The sequence below is a fragment of the Phyllobates terribilis genome, unplaced genomic scaffold, assembly GCF_046119375.1.
Source record: "Phyllobates terribilis strain yellow unplaced genomic scaffold, ASM4611937v1 Scaffold_11__3_contigs__length_659146591, whole genome shotgun sequence".
Taxonomy (NCBI): domain Eukaryota; kingdom Metazoa; phylum Chordata; class Amphibia; order Anura; family Dendrobatidae; genus Phyllobates; species Phyllobates terribilis.
Genome location: NW_027362771.1, coordinates 488,641,937 through 488,664,485, shown reverse-complemented (window position 1 = coordinate 488,664,485; position 22,549 = coordinate 488,641,937). Strand labels below are relative to the sequence as shown.

The 22,549-nt window shown below is 47.9% G+C and overlaps 1 protein-coding gene across 3 annotated transcripts in view; it reads right to left on the bottom strand.

Moving 5' to 3' along the window:
- The window catches only part of MINAR1 (membrane integral NOTCH2 associated receptor 1), a 157,325-nt gene that overhangs the window by 98,112 nt on the left and 36,664 nt on the right, over window positions 1-22,549 (bottom strand). Inside the window, exon 1 of one of the 3 annotated variants that reach the window (XM_073653528.1) lies at window positions 5,123-5,142. The exons of the other annotated variants lie outside the window; for them this stretch is intronic. The gene's annotated coding sequence lies outside the window, so the exon portion shown is untranslated. Of the gene's footprint in view, window positions 1-5,122; window positions 5,143-22,549 lie in introns of those variants that run through there. 3 annotated transcript variants of the gene reach the window in all.

Sequence of the window (22,549 nt, the reverse complement as noted above, 5' to 3'; positions counted from 1 at the left end):
ACGTGAAGGAAAATATTGGGAGATTAGTTCAGAGATGTACGGAGGAGAAAGGTTATGGATAGCTTTTTAGGTTAGTGTTAGTGGTTTGAATTGGATACGCTGGGGAAATGGGAGCCAGCGAAGGGATTTGCAGAGGGGAGAAGCGGAGGAGTAACGAGGAGAGAGATTAATTAGTCGGGCATCAGAGTTAAGAACGGATTGGAGAGGTGTAAGAGTGTTAGCAGGTAGGCCACAGAGGAGGATGTTGCAATAGTCCAGGCGGGAGATGATGAGGGCATGCACAAGCATTTTAGTAGATTGAGGGTTGAGGAAGGGACGGATTCTGGAAATATTTTTGAGCTGGAGGCGACGAGAGATGGAAAGAGCTTAGATGTGTGGTTTGAAGGACAGGGCAGAGTCCAAGGGTTACTCTGAGGCAGTGGATGTCCGGTACAGGGGAAAGCGTAATGTAGTTTATTGTGATAGATAGATCAGGTAGGGAAGATACGTGAGATGGAGGAAAGATGATGAGTTCAGTTTTGTCCACATTGATCTTGAGGATGCGAGAAGAGAAGAAGGAGGATATGGCTGATAGACACTCTGGGACTCTGGACAGCAGAGGGGTGACGTCTGCGCCAGAGAGGTAGATCTGAGTGTCATCAGCGTATAGGTGATACTGGAAGCCATGGTAATTTATGAGGTGTCCCAGGCCAAGGGTATAGATTGAGAAGAGTAGGGGTCCTAGGACAGAGCCTTGAGGGACTCCAACAGAGAGATGGTGGGATGAGGAGGTAGTGTGGGAGTGGGAGATTCTAAATGTGCGGTTGGAAAGGTATGAGGAGATCCAGGATAGGGCAAGGTCTTTGACGCCAAAGGAAGAGAGAATCTGTAGTAGCAGACAGTGGTTGACTGTGTCAGGCAGAGGACAGGTCTAGAAGAAGGAGTATAGAAAATTGTCTGTTAGCTTTAGTTGTAAGTAGGTCATTAGTAATTTTGGTCAGGGCAGTTTCAGTGGAATGATGGGGACGGAAAGCAGATTGTAGGTTGTCGAAGAGCAAGTTAGATGAGCGATGGGAGGAAAGTTTAGCGTGAACATGTTGCTCAAGGAGTTTGGAAGCAAATGGGAGCAGCAATATGGGACGATAGCTTGACATAGCGGTCGGGTCGAGGGATGGCTTTTTGAGGATAGGCGTGATTGTGGCATGTTTGAAAGCAGAAGGGAAGGTACCAGAGGTTAGTGATAGGTTGAAGAGGTGGGTTAGGGCTGGGATAAGTGTGGTAGTGAGGCTGGGGAGGAGGTGGGAATTAGATCCAAAGTAGCAGATCCCCTTGTTCTCTCTTCTACCTTTTGGAAGATAAAGTTGTCAGCAATAGAGGATAATAATTTGCTGGACATGTTGCTTTTGCCTGAGAGAGATTTCCAACAAATGTCTGGATTGGATAGTTGAAATCTCCCATGATCACTACATCATATTTTTTGATAACTTGGCCATCTGATGCATAAAGAGTTCATCCATATCTTCAGCTTGCCCAGGTGGCCTATAGTAAATGCCTACAATGGTGTCCTTTACGCTGTTCTCTCCTTGTATTCTGCCCCAAACAGTTTCCACAGAACTCCCAGTCTCTGAAGCTCCAGTCTCTGTGCAGATATACGCTTTTCTAACATACAAAGCAACACCTCCTCCTCGTTTATTAAGTCTGTTTCTTGCAAATAAATTGTATCCTTCTAGGCTTGTATTCCAATCTTGTGTGTCATCCCACCAAATTTCAGTGATGCCAATGACATCATATTTCTTTTCCTGCGTTAGTAGCTCTAATTCTCCTTGTTTGTTGCCCATGCTCTGTGCATTGGTATTGAAATGTCTTAGTTTGTGATCGGTTTCTCTTTCTCCAATATTTTTATTCAGATTTTTTTTTGTCTTTGTTCTTCCTTTCCACTTCCAGTAGCAGAGATCTCAATAGTATTTGTCAGCTGTATGGCTTTCCCTGGACTTTTGCTTCCGTTCCCACAATGTTCTAGTTTAAAGCTTTCCTGATGTCTGTAGCAAGGTGACTTCCAGATATGTGTTTTCCAGACTTGGTAAGCTGCAGCCCATCTCTAGCAAGTAGTCCATCATATAGGTAATTCACTCCGTGATCCAGAAATCCAAATCCATGCTGACAGCAAAATCGATGTAGCCAGTTGTTTACCTGTTGATTCTTGTTCTTCCTCCTTGTTCCATGGCCATTCACTGGGAGGATGGATGAGAAGACCACCTGCGCTCCCAGTTCTTTCACTCTTTTACCTAAGTCTTCAAAGTCACAGCAGATGGTTTCCAGGTCCTTTCTTGCGGTGTCATTTGTCCCCACATGTATTAGTAGGAATGGGGGGTAGTCATCTTTACGTCTGAAGAGTCCTGATATCCTGTCAGACACATCTTTGATTTTTGCACCTGGAAAACAGCACATTTCTCTTGAGGTTATATCCGCTCTGCAGATAGCAGCCTCTGTTAATCTCAACAGGGAATCCCCCAAGACCACCACTCTCCGTTTCTTATTCACAACATTTTCTTTCTCCATCCAAGAGGATTTCTATAAATCCCATCCACTATGCTTCTATTGTAGAATGCAGAGTTTTGGACGCAGCGCAGGTGAGCTGCGTCCAAAACGCTGCTATTCCTGATCGTGAGCACGCAGCCTTACAAAGCAGATTTCATACAAAGAGCAAGGAATGGTTCAGTTAGGGTACATTAAGCATGCATTCAGACTAGTGTCTTTTTTAAGACTTGTGATCTTGTAAGTTTCTAGGTGCTGCACGATTAGGAGAACTGATGTACTTTTTTCCAGTCTGCATGTTAAGACTTCAGCATTCAAAGAAATATAAGGAAATATGTTTTCTTTAAATAGCTTTTGTTTTTTTTGTCTTGCGGGTACACTGAGTTTTATGGACAGATTTTTCCCATAGACTTGCATTAGATGCGGAAAATCTACAGGTAACAAATGCACTTGCTTTTTTAGTGCGTTTCTGAAGCGAAAGAGCATAAAAAAATGAAGCAGGCGCATCTGCCTCAAAACATGCCCTCATCAATATCGGGGTGAGAATTGCCAGGCTTGATGAATCGACCCTATGTGTCTGTGTGCTATCCGTTAACAAGACGGAGAACACGTGGGTAAAAACGGACTTGAAAGCACGTCCTTTGATTGGGTTTTCTGGTTTTAAGCTAAATATCTGCAGTCACTGTATTTCACGGCAGATTGGCAAACCCTGATTACACACACTGATTTTGTGTGCATTACACACATTGTCAGGATTCCCCTCAATTGCTGGTTGAAGCGGGTAGTCACATGATAATCATTCATGTAAATTGACTGTTAGTTAAATTATATTCACCAGTGTATATTGCTAGTATTTAAACACTTAATGTGCGTCACCACATTCGATAAATAAGAACAAGAAACAAGTGCAGGGAAGACTTCTGTCCAAGCTCTAGTTCTTGTTCAGGAGGTCATGTTCTGACTGTATTTTCATCCGCACCTCTCAATGTTCTATGTTCTACACACTGACGGTTACATACAGACTACATTCTCATTCACTTCTCTCACAAAGCATTGAGAGACGCAGATGAGAATCTAGTCGGCATGTTTCCGCTAGTGTGTAAGTCACATTCTGCCGGACACGTGACTGACCGTTTGATTCAGCAATTGAGGAGAATCCTGACAATGTGCATAATATATAATGCACACTGTCAGGATTTGTCGATCTGCAGTAACACAGAATAACTTCAGAAATTTAAAAACCCATAAATCCCATTTAAAGACAAAGTATTAATATACAAAAGCCGCACATATCAGGTACGGGAACTTGTAATGATACTGATTTGCAATTGTTTTTTCTTTTAGTTTTACATGTAAAATTAAGCAACATATAATTGTAATCCCTGGAATACTCATTTAATGGTAATTAGTATAACAAGCAAAGAAGGCAGCATTTGTATAAACATGATGAAGTTAAGATTATTCATCAATGGGTGATTGTTGGGGGGATGGTTAATCAACCACTGGCGGACACAGTCGAAAAAGGGCCCCGCTGCATGAACAGTATATGGGCCCTTTGCAGTCCAATAGCAAAATTCGACCTGCTTTGGAAGTGGAAATGGGCCCCCTCACTTCTTGGGCCCCTGTTGCTCCAGTGATATGTACGCCCTTGAATAAAATCACTGGCAAACACAAATAGATTTAGCTCTTGATGGAGCACTGAAACCACTACAGAATTTCGCTAGGTTTCTGTTCAGACGCCCCTTTTTCGCATACAGAACACATACAAATTGTATTTATGGAGCTGTTCACAAGACTGCATGTTTTTTTGTGGACCCTAGTAGCACAAAAAACAGAGACATGTCCATTTTTGATCCGACTCACAGATTAAAATCCCCCATATAAGCCTATGAGTCCGTGAAAATAACAAACAGCGCATGGAAGCTTTCCATTTTTAACATTACAGTGGGTAAGAGAAACTTTGCAACCTATTTATTTTTATATTTTTTTTACATATGAGAAAATCACCAATGAAACACTGATGGTAAAGGTGGACCCAAACACGGAATGAAAATCAGATCAAAATCACTGAAGAAAATCGGTCCATTTTTTCATTTATGTAGAGAAAAAGGACATCTGAGTTTGGCCATAGACACGGGGCTGCTCTTGTCTGTGTGTTGTATCAAGTCTTGCTTCTCCGTTTTTAGCAGGTGTCAGAGGTCCGTTATTTTTGTATTGTGGCATAATAAAAGTTTCATTTTTGAACTAAATACACAAAATGTATCGTGGTGACACTTGTAATTAGGTTAATTGACTTCATATAAACCTGACAGGGGCCAGTATGAATATATACAATCTCTTTATAGTGCTTTCAAATATGCTAGTGCAATATAAATTAAATCATTCAGTACATCAATCACTCGCAAAAAAATTAGCACTCAGCTTTACATGAAGATTTTAACTGCTATATCTTACTGCTTGTAGATCCCAATGTAAGTCCCTTTGTGAAACCTTTACATTTAAGGTTCAGCTGCTTGTGCTGCTGAAATCTCCTTCTTCCTAATTGATTAATAGAAAGTTGACATTGTCTACCGTGTTACAGGGGGCATTAGAGTGGGTATTTACGAACCTGTTAGATCACTTTATATTTGCTACTCCATTTCCTCTTATCATCCTTTCGCACAGCAGAGAGACTGCCTTCTTGACTCAGTGCCTATGCTGCTGTGATCACATGAATTTATTAGCTAGCAAGTTCCCTATGGAGTTGGACTTTCAGCTTGGTAGACTATTTCTATTATTAGCGGGTTTGCAGAGACAATAGTGATTGGTCTTATCTGTGTTGGCACAAGCCTTAAGATTCATTTACACTGCAAGATTATCGTGAACTAATGTTTTTACGAACACTTGTTTTATGATAATCGTGCAGTCTAAAAAGGCTACCGATCAACCAATGAATGAGCTATTATTTGTCAGGTGAAATTATCTCTTGGACTCTACAAATGACCACTGTCCTAGGTAAAGCATGGTCCATTGTAAACAGGACATGTGCCGCTGAGAACAATGGATGCCAATCTGCACCCAACAATCTATTACAGATAGTTGAGTTCATATCTGAAGTAGGTTCGGCCTGTGTAAACTGGCTAGTAAATGAGCGCCGACGGGCAAATACGTTGCTGGTTGGCAGTCATTTAATCTTGCACATCATTCAATTTAAGGCTGTGTGCCCACTATGCGTTTTCAAGCGTTTCTGCCGCGGAATTTTTGAAGCGAAAACGCTTGGTAATACGTGCTCCATGGTCCCTAATGATAATCCGCATGTGCTGTGCACATGCTGCGGAAATTTCCGCTGCGGATTATTATTGCGGAACAATCCGCAGCATGTCCATTAATTTTGCGGACACGCAGTGTAATCACCGCCATTGACTTGCATTGGACCACGTGACATCCGCATCACTGCATCTGCACATGCGAATATCACACAGTTCAATGTGCAGATGGTACCCAGGTCTGGAGGAGAGGAAACTCTCCTCCAGACCTGGGTACCATAGAAACTGTAAAAAAAATAATTTAAAATAAAAAATAAAGATTATACTTACCTTACGATGTCCCCCGATGTCCCCCGGCCTCCTCAGCGATGCGTGCGATGTGTTGGGCGGCTCGCGGTGGTGTGAGGACCTGACATGACGTCATTGAGTCATGTGACAGGTCACGCGACCGCAGACGTCGGCGGTCGCGTGACCTGTCACATGACTCAATGACGTCATGGCAGGTCCTTCACACCACCGCGAGACTCCGGGGAGACTGAATGGAGCAGAGAAGGAGACCATGGGCCATCGGAAGGTAAGTATAATCTTTATTTTTTTTTTTAAATTCTAAAAATTATAATATTTTATTTTTTTACCATTCTTATTCTTTTTTTTAAACTATTACTTGGTCACACTATATAAACCCATGCCAGTTGTATGGATTTATATAGTGTGACCAAGTTGTCAAGCACTTTCCAAGTGATGCTAAAATCGCTTGGAAAAGAGCTTGATAACCCGCATGCAGAAATGCATGCAAAAACGCTTGACAAACGCTTCTACCTGCCGGGAAAAACGCATGTAAAATCCACATGTGTTTTTCCTGCCAGGGAGAAGCAGAAAAAATATGCAGCATTTCTGCATTGTGGGCACATAGCCTTACACTGCAAGATAAATGTGAATGAACATTGTTAAAAATGCTATTAACCTGCCATGTAAACAAGCTGCTGATCCCCAAAAATTTTGTGCAGCATAAATGATCATCGTTCTTGGCGGTGCATCGACCTGTGCAAACATGAATCGCACCACCGAGAACCCTGTCAGCCTTGTGCACTGAGCCATCTATAGATCGTGCAGTGTGCATCATTTGCTTTGGTTTGGTCTTCCTATGTAAACAGGCATTCAACAACCGCCGATTGGTAAAAATATTCCGATCGGTGGTCATATTGCGCCGCTGGTTGGTCTGTGTAAATGGACCCTTGAGGTCTTATCCTTTCACAACCCTTGCAACATAACCAGGTATTTAAGACAGCTTTCTTTAAAGGTGGTACTAGTGAGATATTTTTCTTCCATCTGGGTGAGGGATAATTTACATATAATTTAACCCATGGATCACTGAACTAATTAAACACAAGCAAATACTATAAAAATATGTGTAATGTGTAAATGCCTGTTGGTTCCAAATCCACTTATATTTCCAGTAATATTCTATCTAGGGAGAGATCTTTAGTTGCATATTATCATAAAGCACAGAGGCTGCATAAACGTGATCCATCCACACGGCATGTCTTTACAAGACTAATTTACCATGGCTGCACATGCAGAAAAGGTGATAAACATTCATGTGAATGGATGTGTTAAATTGGCTGTTGGTGGAATTATATTCACCTCTGTAAATTGATACCATCTAAATGTTTATTGCGCCTCACCGCATTTGACAAATGAGAACAAGAATAGCAACTAAAATAAAATAAGTGCAGGGAAGATTTCTGGAAGTACTGGCCAAGCTCCAGTTCTTGCTCCGGAGGATGTCCAGTGCCTCAGCCATTACATCATCTTACTGGCACCAGCTCCAGACCCAAGACGAAGCAGTGTCCTCACTGATACTGTACAGAAACCAAGGAAATCAATCACGTCACTGCTTAAGTTATGAGAAGCTCGATATCTTAATTTTAAGAGATAATCCTAAGTGATCAGAAACTTACCATAAGCAATGTAATTGCCGTATGACCCAATCATCCCTCGCATCTCGTCTTCATGCGTAACTTTATCCTACCACACATTTAAAGGGAACTTTCTCCAGATTTGTCTGTTTTAGTAAATACTTGAATTACTGTGCAATTCCTATGTCATTCGTCCTAGAAATTTATGAATAAATTGACAACAGGATGTTACCAGTTTGGTGCATGTCCTTACACAGTTTCACATATTCCAATCATTGCTGACAGTATTAGACAGCCTAGACAAGAGAATGGTAACTCCCAGTTGTAAATTCATTTGAAAACTTCTAGGAGGAATAACGCAATTCTGACATTGTTTTTAGGAATTGTTTTTATGGTGTACATTTTATGTAATTTTGGTGCTCTTGATTTTTTTTTTGTCTACAGTGTTTACTGATCGGGCTCATTATTTTTATATTTTGATAGATCGGACTTTACTGAATGCGGTGATACCACACATTATGTATTTTTTTTTAATATGTTTTTCCAGTACGCCCCTCCAGACAGCACACCAGGGTAGACCTTCCTTGATCTACGATGGGACAGGATCACGGTGATGTGAAAAAGGCCCCTCTTACCTCCACCCTCCAGTGTTTTTCCTGTCCCTACAGGAGATAGTGCCATTTTTATCCTGTCGAGCATCATTGTATGGACTTGGGGGCATTGGGTCTTGTCCTTCCCTTCCCTGTCAAGCAGTCCGGGGCTGACACCTCTCTAAGTAGAGGTCCCTCAGCCATCAGTTGTTCTATCAGAGTACAGACTCAGGAGATCGGGGGCTCTTGGCCTTCCATTCCACCTGACAAGCAGCCCAGGGCCAGCACCTCTCTGGGTAGAGGTCCCTCAGCCAACAGCCAGCCAATGCCCCTTCTGAAATAATGTAGTATTCCTGGTTGTGTCGACGCTTCAATTTCCAATGTTGTCCAGCCAGACCGTTATCAGTCTAACTACTCCATCCGTAGGAGGGCACATGTGTTACCCTAGCACATTATCTTTGTGAAGACTGCCCTCCAACTGCACCTCATTAATTTGCTCCTTCAGGTGGGGCTAGTCTGACAATTGAGTAGTACCACTAAAAGTGAAGGGTTATCCTGAATTCACAGACGGATTACTATCTTAAATATAAGTCTGAGTCTGGTCTCATGTCTCGTGTCTTCAAGCGAGGCCCTAGCCTATGTCTCTGTGCCTTGTAGTGCCTCTGTGCCTCATAGGGCCTGTGTGCCTCTCTGGCTTTGTGCCTTGTGCCTCTGACCCCGTGCCTCTAGCTTCGTGCTGTGTGCCTCTGGTTTCTTGCCTCGTGCCTCTGGCTGCATGCCTCGTGCCTTGTGCCTCTGGCTTCATGCCTTGTTCCCCTGGCCTCTTGCCTCTGGTTTCGTGCCTTGTGTCTCTGGCTTCATGCCTTGTGCTTCTGGCTTTGTGCTTTGTGCTTTAAGCTTTGTGCCATGTGCCTCTGGCTTCATGCTTTTTTCCTCTGGCTTTGAGCCTTGTGCCTCTAGCCGCATGCATCGTTCTTCTAGCCGCTTCCCGTGTGCCTCTGACTTCATGCCTCTTACTTCGTACCTTGTACCTCGTGCCTTTGGGCTCGCGCCTTTATCCTGACGCCTCCGGGTTCGCAGTTCACACCTTGTGTCTTTAGCCACTACTCCGGTTAGAAGTCCTTGTGTCTGTGGAACCAGATCATGCTTCCTTTGTCTCATTCTTTAAAACTTGGCTTAGCCAAATGAGCAACTATGCTCGGATTGGCCTTGTATTTCTTCTATTTTAGAATAGGAGTCTCAGTTCAGCTACTGTCCATGCTCTGTCTAGTCAGAAGTATTCAGACGTGGCCTTTAATTGCTAAAGTTGGGGCGCTCTTTCATAATTATAGTTGAAGGGAGACATATGTCTATCGAGTTCATCCTATGATGCGACATGCTACTGATCAGGGAGTAAAAAAAAATCCCATGAGGTAGATGCTAACTTTCTTGTACTTTTGTCGTGAATCAACACTACAGCATCATGTGGCAGAGAGTCCCATACTCTCACTATTCTTACAGTGGAGAACCCACAGTCTCAGGGCTCTTACAGTTAAGAATCCATAGTCTCACTGCCCTCACAGCAGATATTCTCCCTCTAAGATAAGAAGAAACCTTCTTTCCTCTATGTATAGAGTATGGTCCCTGTCACCGTTGCAGTCCGGGGTAAAACATAATTGAAAAAATCTTGTTCTGTTCCCTCATTTATTTGCATACGGTAGTGGGATTTATTCTCTCCAGGCTGAGTGAGCCCAAGTTTGATAGCTTGTCCTGGTTAAAAAAAAAATTGACATAGTATATCTGTACTAATGACTTATGTATACAGACAGGTTTAAACGGAGTCTATTGCTTGTGGGAAAGAGTTCTTCTTATCAGCCCCGAGTTTTACCAAGGACCTGTGTTAGGGGCCAGTCGCGGATATAATGTGACACCCCAGGGGTCTGGTTGCCACAGTGATAGAGATATTACGTCTGAGAGCAGGTGGGAGGTCTCTTGGTCAGGAATCCTGTGCATGCCACACCTCCTGCCCAGTCTTGGGAGGGGAAGAACTTCCCCTATATAAACCCGGGGCTGAGGCAGGGTTAGGAGTCAAGGAGAGTAGAGACGAGAAACAGTCATAGGAAGAAACAGCAGAAGTTCAGTGGGAGCAATACTACTACGAGTCAGGGGCTGGCTCGCAGAGCTTGCCCTGACTGAGAAGCTTTCTTACCGGACCCGGCGTCCGAGGCTGTGGGGACTAACTCTTACCCAGCAGCAGAAGCCGACCGGCAGGGGATTTCAGGTCCTCAGGCCCAGAAACCCGAAGGCAAGCTCACACGCGTGGGACCAGCACCCCCATCGTGGAGCGGAAGCCATTAGAAGGCCCCGAGTCACCGGCCATACGGGTGAGCACCACACGGCACACTCAGGGACGTGGGCTACTTATATCCGCTTCTAGCAAGGTAGCCAGAAGAGTACAGTCAGTTTGGGAGGCCTACAACTCCGCCTGGCCAGGGGAGATCCCATCTGCTCAAGGACTGACCAGGCCCCGTTCGCTAGCAAGTACTCCGGGAGGGTCTATCGTTGTTACCAGTAAAGACCCTGAATTACACCGCACCGTCTCTGAGTGGTTCCTGCTACCCCCATCTTCCACGTCGGCTGCCCTGAGGCCATACCCCTCCCGTTGGGGGTTATACTATCACGCTGCACAATTCTACACCGGCCTCAGCGGTCTGCCCTGCAGCGGCAGCTCCATAGCTGCAAATCAACGGGTGGCGTAGTCGACACTCAAATAACACCTATCAAGACTGCCACACACTGAGTTTGACTCCCTGGGCACGGACCGGGTCCCCGCCACTCGGAGACTACAACCCTCATCTGATCCGGTTCCGGGTAAGCCCCCGTGCGCGAGACGCTGCGCGACACAGCAGGCCCAGGGGCGCGTCAACTTTGGCATAGTCGGCAGGATTTCGTGCCCGCAACCACCGGGTACTGCGTGCCTGAAAAGCAAAGACTGTTCAAACTTACCAGTGGTGAGGTTTCTGCCTTCTTCCCGCCATCCGCGAAGTTTTCCCGCCATCCGGCGCCATCTTCGGCCTTCTTCCCGCCATCCGTGGAGTTTTCCCGCCATTGGACGCCATCTTGAGGACGCCGCGCGGGAAGAAGAGGGGCGTGGACTCCGAAAGCGTGCGAGAACTGAAGCCCCGCCTCACGTCCGGACGTTGCGTAAGGTCCTGGAAGGAGCCCAGCAGACGCCGACGTCACCGGAGCGCGACGGAAGGTCCTCAACCCTGACGATCTACTGCGGAGCCGCGGCCTACGGAACAGGATCATCGCAAGGTAGGCCACGGTCCACTAGGGGGGAGGAAGATGTCGGATGCGGAGGAGAGTTTCACTGCCTCAACCCCCGCCAGCGCCACCGCTGCTGCAGTTATGCCCTTCACCATGCCCTATATCCCGGGAGCAGCTTGGCTACCTCAGTACTCAGGGGAGTCACATACCCTGCATGACTTTAGAGAAAAGCTGGATAGCCTCTTCCAGGTGTACCCCCTCACAGAAGAGCAAAAAGTGAGCATCCTGGTGGCCCAACTAACCGGGGCAGCCAAAAGGGAAGTAAAATCCTGGCCACCTGGGAGGAAGACTGTCGCAGGGATACTAACCCGGCTGAAGGATACCTTTGATACCCGCACCTCAGCCGAGATTAAGCTTAGATTCTACGGGTGCAAGCAGCGAGCGCATGAGAGTATAAGGGACTATGCACTAAACCTACAACAGGCCCTGAGGGCCATTAAGCAGACCGACCCTGATGGAGTGGGAAACGAGGACAGGCTGTTGACCGAACAATTTATAGAGGGACTATATTGCAATGCCCACCGAACCCAGTTGCGGGCAATGGCCTTACAGGACCCTCATCTGGGATTTGCACAGTTCAAGGACAGAGCCATCCGGGTGCTCCGAGAACCGGCACCAGGTGGCGTTGTGACCCACAGACGCCCCACTACCACCTACCACCAGGAGGCGGCGCCCTTGTCGGCAGGGCCTGTGGGAGCTGATGCGCAGGCTTTGAACAATGACTCGGCTCCAGACCTGCACCATCAGGTCCAAGAGCTAGCTAAAAGCATTGCTGCGCTAACCCGAACTGTGCAGTCTTTACAGGTTTCCACTCCAGGGAAGATCCAGCTGGCATCCGGACCGGAGGACATCCCGTGGCGTCGACCAAGGAGGACCCCACCGGCCAGAGGAAGACCCAGTGACCGATACAGCGAAGACGGACGACCCATCTGCCGCCGCTGCAATCAACCCGGACATATGGCAAGGTACTGTTCTTTAAACGGGCACAACCTGGGGTAGAGGGCCAACCCCCAGGAAAAAGATCACCAGGCCCATCGAACTGGTGCGACAGATATGTGGGAGGACGTCCAGTCTTGCCTGTGGTACTGGATGGCATTCCCATGAGTGCCCTACTGGACACCGGGTCACAGGTCACCACCATCCCGTACGTGCTCTTTAAGCAGTACTGGAATGACTCGGATATTACCCGCTACCCTGACGACGACTTGAGTATCATCGCCAGCAATGGCCAGCCCGTGCCACAGATCGGATTTAAAGAGGTGACCATTAAAATCGGTAGAGTCGAACTGGCAGCACAGGGACTGATCATTGTAGATATTGACAAACATGAGAGTCACCCAAAAATAACTCTAGGAACTAATGTAATTGAAAATTGTCTTGCAGAGGTAATTTTCCTTTTACAGCAGGTTGCCAAGAACGCCAGCTCCGGCGAGCAGCGGGTGCTCCAGAAAGAGATCCGGGCACTGATGCGACAGCAACAGGTGGAACTCTCCGGCGGTGAGATTGGTAGCGTGAGAATGTGTGACCCTTTTCCTATTGCCATGCCCCCAAAAAGTGAAATGATGATTTGGTGCCGGGCAGCTATTGGTCTGAGAGGTAGGAATTACCAGGCAATGGTAGAACCAGTTTACTCGGACAGTAGGCCCACCATTTTGACAGCACGGGGGGTGGTTGATGTACGCCATGGGAGGGTGCCCGTTCGCATAATAAATATCGGGGAGAGGGAAGTGTACCTGCCCCGGTATGCCACGCTAGCCAAATTATATACCATTAACCAAAATTCTATACAATCTGTGGAACTCTTGCCTCCATCTCACCCGGAGGAAGGTAACGGCTCTAAGAAAAACATGGAGGACTGGTGTCAGCAACTACATCTGGGTACTGACTCCACTCCCGCACACCAGAAACAAGGAGTCTATCGGGTGGTTCAAGAGTACGAGAGAGTGTTCAGTAAACACCCGTTAGACTTCGGGCGAGTCAAGGGGGTAGAACACCACATCCCCACGGGAGACCATCCTCCTATAAAAGAGAGGTATCGACCCGTACCCCCTGCCCACTACCAACACGCCAAGGGGATGCTTAGAGACATGAAGGAGGCTGGGGTGATCAGGGATAGCTGTAGCCCCTGGGCAGCTCCACTAGTCTTAGTCAGAAAAAAAGACAACACCATGAGGATGTGTGTAGATTACCGGAAAATCAACCGTATCACACACAAGGATGCGTACCCCTTACCAAGGATAGAGGAGTCATTGGCTGCTTTAAGATCTGCTAACTTCTTCTCTACCTTGGATCTCACTAGCGGGTACTGGCAGGTTCCTGTAGCAGAGGCGGACCGGGAGAAGACCGCATTCACCACCCCGATGGGACTTAGCGAGTTCACCTGCATGCCGTTCGGACTCTGCAACGCACCAGGAACCTTCCAACGACTAATGGAGTGTTGTCTGGGCCACAGAAACTTCGAGACGGTCCTGTTGTACCTGGATGATGTCATCGTATATTCCAAGACGTATGAGGACCACCTGAAACACCTGGCGGAAGTGTTCGAAGCTCTGGCGAGTTACGGCCTAAAGGTGAAACCCTCCAAGTGTCACCTCCTGAAACCAAAGGTGCAGTACCTGGGACACGTGGTGAGCGCTGACGGAGTGGCTCCCGACCCTGATAAGATCACCGCAATTAAGGAATGGCCAAGCCCCTCCAGCGTAAAAGAAGTGCGGCAGTTCCTCGGGTTGGTAGGCTACTACCGAAGGTTTATCCCGGTTTCACCAAAAAGGCAGCACCTATGCAGGACCTCCTGATAGGCCAGTCCCGGAAGGCCAAGAACCAGAAGCCGCCCTTCAAATGGGAGGAGCTGGAAGAAGAGTCCTTCCGCCAGCTGAAGATGGCCCTCACGGGGGACGAAATCCTGGCGTACCCGGATTATAGCCAGCCCTTTATCCTCTACACCGACGCCAGTAACATCGGGCTAGGAGCCGTACTGTCCCAGATCCAGCAGGGGAAGGAACGAGTAATCGCCTACGCCAGCCGAAAGCTGCGACCCACCGAAAGGAACCCCGAGAATTACAGCTCATTTAAGCTAGAGTTCCTGGCCGTAGTATGGGCAGTCACCGAGCGCTTTAAGCATTACCTCGCTTCTTCCCGGTTCACCGTGTACACGGATAACAACCCGTTGACACACCTGGACACGGCAAGACTCGGTGCCCTGGAACAGAGGTGGATGGCCCGTCTGTCCAACTACGAGTTCACAATCAAATACCGGGCCGGACGCTCCAATACCAACGCGGACGCCCTGTCCAAGATGCCCAACCTGCCGGACGAAGGAGAAGATCCGGAGGGACTGGAAGAAGTTGAACTCCCTGCGTTCCACCGTCATGGGACTATCCAGTATTCCCACCGGGTAAGGAGTAAGCAGGCTGCTACGTTGAACCCCTTACCTCACTACAACTGGGCGGAAACGCAAGACAGCGACCCTGCCGTCCGACTGGTGAAGGAGATGCTGACTAGCCCGGAGGCTTGCCTTGAACCAGACGCTCCGGAGGAAGCCGAACAACTATGGGCAGAGAAGAGTCGACTGTTCCTTTACAAGGGGAAGTTGTGCCGCAGAATGGTTAACTCCCGGACGCATGAACTACTCTGGCAAGTAGTGGTGCCACGAAGAGACGCAGCCATGGTGATGGAGGCATGCCACGACGGAGCTGGACACTTCGGGTGGAAGAAGCTGGAGTTCCTGCTGCGCGAGCGATTCCACTGGGTAGGCATGAGGGGAACCATTGAGAAGTGGTGCAGAGACTGTGGCCCGTGCAACCTGAGAAGGAAGGACCGTGCCAGCCAGAAGACTCCCCTGCAGTCCATCGTCACCCGGCAACCGTTGGAACTGGTAGCCTTGGATCATGTAAAACTGACCCCAAGCAGAAGTGGCTACGTCTACGCGTTAACCATCGTGGATCATTACTCCCGGTTCTTGGTTGTCGTCCCCGTCAAGGACTTAACGGCTCAAACAGCAGCTAGAGCCTTCCAGCAGCACTTCTGCCGTCCACACGGGTACCCGGACCAAGTGCTGACGGACCAGGGACCTGCCTTTGAAGCGGAGGTCTTCCAGGAATTCTGCAATCTGTATGGCTGCCGGAAGATAAGGACGACACCCTACCATCCGCAAACTAATGGACTTTGTGAGAAAATGAACCAGGTGGTAATGGATCTTCTAAAAACGTTGCCCCTGGAAGAACGCAGTCTGTGGCCTGAGAAGTTGCCCGATCTGGTGGACCTATACAACCACATCCCGGTAGGTTCCACCAACTGTACCCCGGCTTACCTAATGAGGGCAAGACCTGGTAAGTTACCTGTTGACCTGGAAATGGGAGTCCTGACACCCGAGGACACTTCACCAGAAGCAGACTGGGACACAGAGAGGCAGCAGCAGTACCGGAGAGTACAGGAGAGCGTGGAGCGAAGTCTCTGTCAGGCTAGGGAAAGACAAGAGAAAACTTACAACCAGTATGCTCCCGCTGTTCCCCTGGTACCCGGAGAGCAGGTCTTGAAGAGGAAGAGACGGCTCCACAAGTTGGACGACCAGTGGGAGAAGGACCCGTACACCGTACTGCCCTCAAGCCACGAGAACCCGAAGGTTTGTACCATCAGTAAAGACGGAGGGGAAACCACAGCCATTGTATCCGGGGACCACCTGAAGAAGTGTCCCGAACAACTGAGGAACCCTGAAGAGGAACAAGAAGACCATCGACCCGTAGAGGAAAGGGAAGATATGGTTAGTACTGTGCTCGGGGACTTCCCTCGGTCTTGGACTCAAGTCAATGGTGCAGTTGTGGTACCCGTACTCACCTTCCTCCAACCAGCATCCCAAGCACCTACGGAGCAACAGGTAGAGCTGGAAGAACAGCCGGTCCAGGAGGCAGAAGACCCCACACCCGCAGACCAGGAGGATCAACCCTCTGCTTGCAGTGAGCCTGCCATATCCCTAGTGAGCCAAAGAGCCGGTAGACAGCTGCCCAGTTTACCCTTGACAGCTCCTACACCCTGTAGTTCAGGGCTAGACAGTCAGCTCCGTAGGTCCACTAGGGCCACTAGAGGCCAGTTACCCGCACGTTGGAGGATTTGAAGTGTATAAATTGTTTTATTTATGTTTACCTGTGTATTGTTGCTTGTGTATAATTTTGTGTTTCTAGTTATTTGTAGGAGTCCTTGGTGGATTTACCGGGAATCCTGTGTACATAGTTGGAGCGTAACCCAGGACGGACTAAAGACTGTTAAGGACTCGGGGCAGGACAGACCCCTACCTGGTTACGTCTCCCTGTTTTGGTGAAATGGACACCTTGCTTTCTTCAAAGACTGCACCCGGTTACGGACACGCCGTAACCATCTTTATGTGTTTTTCTTATTGTATTCTTATTGTTTATACCTTGTTATGTTTTTCTAAAAATATGTTTAGTCCCGGAGTACTAAATTTCACTAGGGGGGAATGTGACACCCCAGGGGTCTGGTTGCCACAGTGATAGAGATATTACGTCTGAGAGCAGGTGGGAGGTCTCTTGGTCAGGAATCCTGTGCATGCCACACCTCCTGCCCAGTCTTGGGAGGGGAAGAACTTCCCCTATATAAACCCGGGGCTGAGGCAGGGTTAGGAGTCAAGGAGAGTAGAGACGAGAAACAGTCATAGGAAGAAACAGCAGAAGCTCAGTGGGAGCAATACTACTACGAGTCAGGGGCTGGCAGCTGCAGAGCTCGCCCTGACTGAGAAGCTTTCTTACCGGACCCGGCGTCCGAGGCTGTGGGGACTAACTCTTACCCAGCAGCAGAAGCCGACCGGCAGGGGATTTCAGGTCCTCAGGCCCAGAAACCCGAAGGCAAGGTCACACGCGTGGGACCAGCACCGCCATCGTGGAGCGGAAGCCATTAGAAGGCCCCGAGTCACCGGCCATACGGGTGAGCACCACACGGCACACTCAGGGACGTGGGCTACTTATATCCGCTTCTAGCAAGGTAGCCAGAAGAGTACAGTCAGTTTGGGAGGCCTACAACTCCGCCTGGCCAGGGGAGATCCCATCTGCTCAAGGACTGACCAGGCCCCGTTCGCTAGCAAGTACTCCGGGAGGGTCTATCGTTGTTACCAGTAAAGACCCTGAATTACACCGCACCGTCTCTGAGTGGTTCCTGCTACCCCCATCTTCCACGTCGGCTGCCCTGAGGCCATACCCCTCCCGTTGGGGGTTATACTATCACGCTGCACAATTCTACACCGGCCTCAGCGGTCTGCCCTGCAGCGGCAGCTCCATAGCTGCAAATCAACGGGTGGCGTAGTCGACACTCAAATAACACCTATCAAGACTGCCACACACTGAGTTTGACTCCCTGGGCACGGACCGGGTCCCCGCCACTCGGAGATTACAACCCTCATCTGATCCGGTTCCGGGTAAGCCCCCGTGCGCGAGACGCTGCACGACACAGCAGGCCCAGGGGCGCGTCAATAACAAATCAGTTCATGATTTTATCCCTATGTATATGTGTGGCGCCCCTGTGGGTTCAGTCACCACAGAGATACTGCACCTCACCCAGAGGTGTGGTATCCCCTTCTCTCAGGTAAGGAGGGAGTGCTGCCTGGAACCCCAAACACCTGCATCCAACACTACACTGCTCCAGGTCGGCTGGAGGGGCAACATGCATGTGCGCAGCTGCTGAGCCCTGACCCTGGCTGGAGTGGGGGGAACCCAGAGGTAGGGGGAACCAGTAGTGGGTGTGGGTGGAGGAAGTAGTTAGAGGAAGCACTTTGGTAGGAGTATAAAATAGGGAAGCCATCTTAGGGTGGCAGTTGAGTTCAGAGATTAGTTGAGTGGTTAGTTCTAGGGAGCAGTTCAGAAGAACAGCTCGGGACAGTTCAGAAGAACAGTCCGGGAGCAGAGTCTCATTAGGAGATCTGCTCCACAAGTAGGGCCAAGTCAGGAGGCCCAGGAGGGGAGCAGGGAGTAGGTTCCATTCTAAGAAAAGATCCCAGGGGGTACGGTGCGTGCAGGACAACAACCATATGCCCCGCATCTGCCAGAAGACAGAGGGATCGTGGCCGCAATCTAGTCCCCTGAGGGTCAAGCAAGTCTGTGTAACTCCAACGGACAGGAGGGACTTCAGAGTACCCGAACAGGACTGAGAGTGGGCAGCGTAGAGCAGGAGGGAGAAGAACCAGTGTGAAGACGGTCAAAATAGGAACACGAGAAAGTGGGGTTCTGCCAGGTATTCCCAAGTCGCCTGAGGAAGGATTGAACCCCTGCCCGGTGAACACAGCGCGACACGGGAGGCCTGCACCTGTACAGTGCACCTGTGGACTGTCTGAAGAATTGTGAGTAAAATCTCAGATGACTGCACTGTACTGCCTCCGTCCATTCTTTCATCGGCGCCATTGTTCCCCCCTGCACTGCAACGCCCAGCGCAACCCCCGCTCTCTCACTTCACTGCCCTGAGGCCTGCTCCACCTGTGGGGAGCCGTTCCATCACAAGCTGCCCTAACATCTGCCTCAGAGGACTGTTGCAGCGCTGGTGATCCTCACCAGACACCACAGGTGGCATCACAAACTTTCCAAAAATAAACCCCTTTTGCACTGACCGCCCTGGGTCACAGACCGGGCCAGCCACCGTGATATTCCCTCCAACCGGCATCCAGAGGCCCGGCTGCCGAGTACCCCACGGCCCTGAGGGCGCATCATATGTGTATGGCATGACCAATTGTAGGGCATTTATTTAGGCCACTTTCATCAATTCCAGAGTCCATGCTTCCTGTGCCGTTAACATTGGCACCACTGGAGTGATGATCCACGCTTCTCTATCAGGTGGTCTGATGATGGACCCAGTGTTGGTAACGGCAGGGGATGTTTCCTGCCAGACTGCATATTTTCTTAGTTTCAATAGAGTTCAGCCCCTTACTTGATGGCTAGAGATTTAAAGATTCAGAATAGATGTCCGTGGGCTCCTGGGTGTGTAATGTATAAGCATCCCAATGCTCTGCCCATTTATCCATAAACTGAAGGATCTTGGTTTGTGTTGGCAGCGGATCATTCAGGATACTCTCCAAGCGTGTTGACAACAGAACAAAGCTTTAATTAGCTATAAACAGGTACAGATATGATAGACTTTGTGGAATCAGGAATATACATATCTTAAGTGTCTCTGTGCAGCATCAGCAGGCTGCTTCTCCTCTCATGCACAGACACAGGAAACTGAATACAGTCACATGGTCTTTTCTGTGTGTGAGCCTCTGGGAGGTTTTTTTTTGTTTTTGTTTTTTTACTTTATAGACAATACACAAACCTAGCAATAGAACACCTACATACACAGGAATGGAGCTGTTGCATTAAACATATTCCAACACCCCCACTCAACAACTACTTATCCTGTTATTCCCATTGTGGTTCTGAAGTCCTTAAATTTGGCTCTTGGCAATGGTTTTGTCTTACCATCAGCTAACATCTTGTCTTAAACCGGTGAACTTTACCTTCTGAGTCATATTTGTTTTTGAAGACCCACTTACATCCAATAGCTCTTTTTCCTTGTGGTAGCTCCGTAAGCTCCCATGTCTGGAGTTGGTGAAGGGACTCCATCTCTTCATTAGCGGCATATATCCACTTCTGCTTCTCGTGGACAGGCAGTTTTTGCATCTCTTGCCATGACTGTGGCTCTGGCTCAGGAAGTGTTCTGACCATATAAGAAAGGCATCGAGCTGGGATACCTTTGTTTGGTCTTTTTGATCTCCTGACTGAAGGTTGACTTGGTTCTTCTGTTTCTTTCTTGCTGGCTTTAGAGCTTATCCAGACTTCAGTGTTTTCTTTTTCAGTGTCTGGGTTTGGTGATTGAGATTCTTGTTCTTGTTTCTTGGCTTGAATGACTGGTGTAACTTCATGGAATTTGAGCAAAACTGAGTTCTCATCAATCACTACGTCTCTGCTGATTGTTACTGTGTTGGTCTCTGGGTGCAAGATTCTGTATCCTTTTTGAGTTTCGCTATAGCCCACCAGGACTCCTTGTTTTGCATGTGATTCCCACTTGGAATGTTTTTATTTGGGAACATACACAAAGTTTTGCTTCCAAATATCCTTAGGTGCTTCAGATTAGGCTTCTCACAGTTCCATAGCTCATATGGAGTTTTATTTGTGGCTTTACCTGGCAGTCTGTTTTGAAGATAGCAAGCTGTCATGATGGCTTCTCCCCAATACAGAAGAAAGCTTTAATTAGCTATAAACAGGTACAGATATGATAGGCTTTGTGGAATCAGGAATATGCATATCTTAAGTGTCTCTGTGCAGCATCAGCAGGCTGCTTCTCCTCTCATGCACAGACACAGGAAACTGAATACAGTCACATGGTCTTTTCTGTGTGTGAGCCTCTGGGAGTTTTTTTTTTTTACTTTATTGACAATACACAAACCTAGCAATAGAATATTTACATACACAGATATGGAGCAGTTGCATTAAACATATTCCAACAGTTTGATCTTTCGGCAATCCAGGGCCCCTATCTTGCAGAACTCCTTGTGCTAAGGTACGCTGGTCTGTAACCAAGGTTTAGTCTGCACCCAGGAGGACCGGTGAAAGCATAATCCTGTGTTATTAAGTACATGCAAGTTCATTATTGGTCTGCAGCAGTCCTCCTTTTGTTTGTGGCAGCAGCTCTCATGATACATTTGCTGTGCAGCAAGAGGCGTTTAAGGTCTATTCTATGGCTGCTGTTCATTACTGTGTTGGGGTACAACAGGGGAGTGTCTCACTCTGTTTCTGCTGTATAATTTGTTTTCCACATATATACTGAATATTTGGCCTTATAGACATATATCAGGCACTCACTACTGTGATTTCTATAATTGTCTATATTTTATTCTGAGCTTACAGATCAGTCACTATATCTAGCCTGGTTATTGCCTGGTGCCTTGGTCCTTTAGGGCTTATGTACCCACCCTGGTGCTATTTTTTTGGTACTACTCCTGGTGTGCTGTCCGGCAAGACTGACTGGAAAAAGAGAATTAGGCCTACTGGTAATTCGATTTCCAGATAGTCCCTCAGGACAGCACCCTTATTTCCCTCTTCTCCATCCACGATAGTTAGAGCCCAACACTTGATTCCTGTTGCCTCCTCCACTGAGACCGATGTCCTAGTTCTCCTGAATCCAAGATGGGCACTGCAGTTGTCTTATGTTTATCTTGAGGCTTGCACAAGGTCGATGTTCCTGCAGATCGTTAATTTATTAAGTCGCCATGGCTCGAGCTGGGGCCACTAAAGTCTTTATCTTGCATATGAATTTCTAGGGGCTTGTATAGCCCATTTATCATCCATCCTTCTGTAGTACTTTGAAAAACACTGGAGGGTGGAGATGGGAGGGGCCTTTTAACCTCTCTGTGATCTTGTCCTGTCATTGGTCAAGGAAGGATTACCCTGGTGTGCTGTCTTGAGGGACTACCTGGAAATCAAATTACCGGTAGGTCTAATTCCCTTTATTTTTAATGGGGGCAAAGGGGGATGATTTGAACTTGTATGTTTTTTTAATTTTTTCCATATTTTTTAAACATTTTTTTTTTTACTTTTCACTGTTCTTGTTAGTCCCCTTAGGGTACTTGAAGCTGCGATCATCTGATCGCTTGTGCTATATACAGTGATGCTACAGCATCGCTGTATATAGCAAAAACCACGGTCTCCTTTGAAGTCCGGTTACAGGCAAGGTTTCAAAGGAGATCCATAGTCACAAGCATCAGGGTCTTCAGCAGACTCCCAGCTTTCATTGCAACCCATTGGTGACCCGTGATCACGTCACGGACACGCCGATGGGAGAATGGAATGACGTGCCCCCATGCCGGCACATGTTAAATGCCGCTGTCAGAATTTGACAGCAGCATTTAACAGGTTAACAATCACGGATGGCTCCACCCACGATTGCTAGAGGCAGGTTCTGGCAGTAACACACAGCCATGATCTGCCGGGTATTTGGCGCG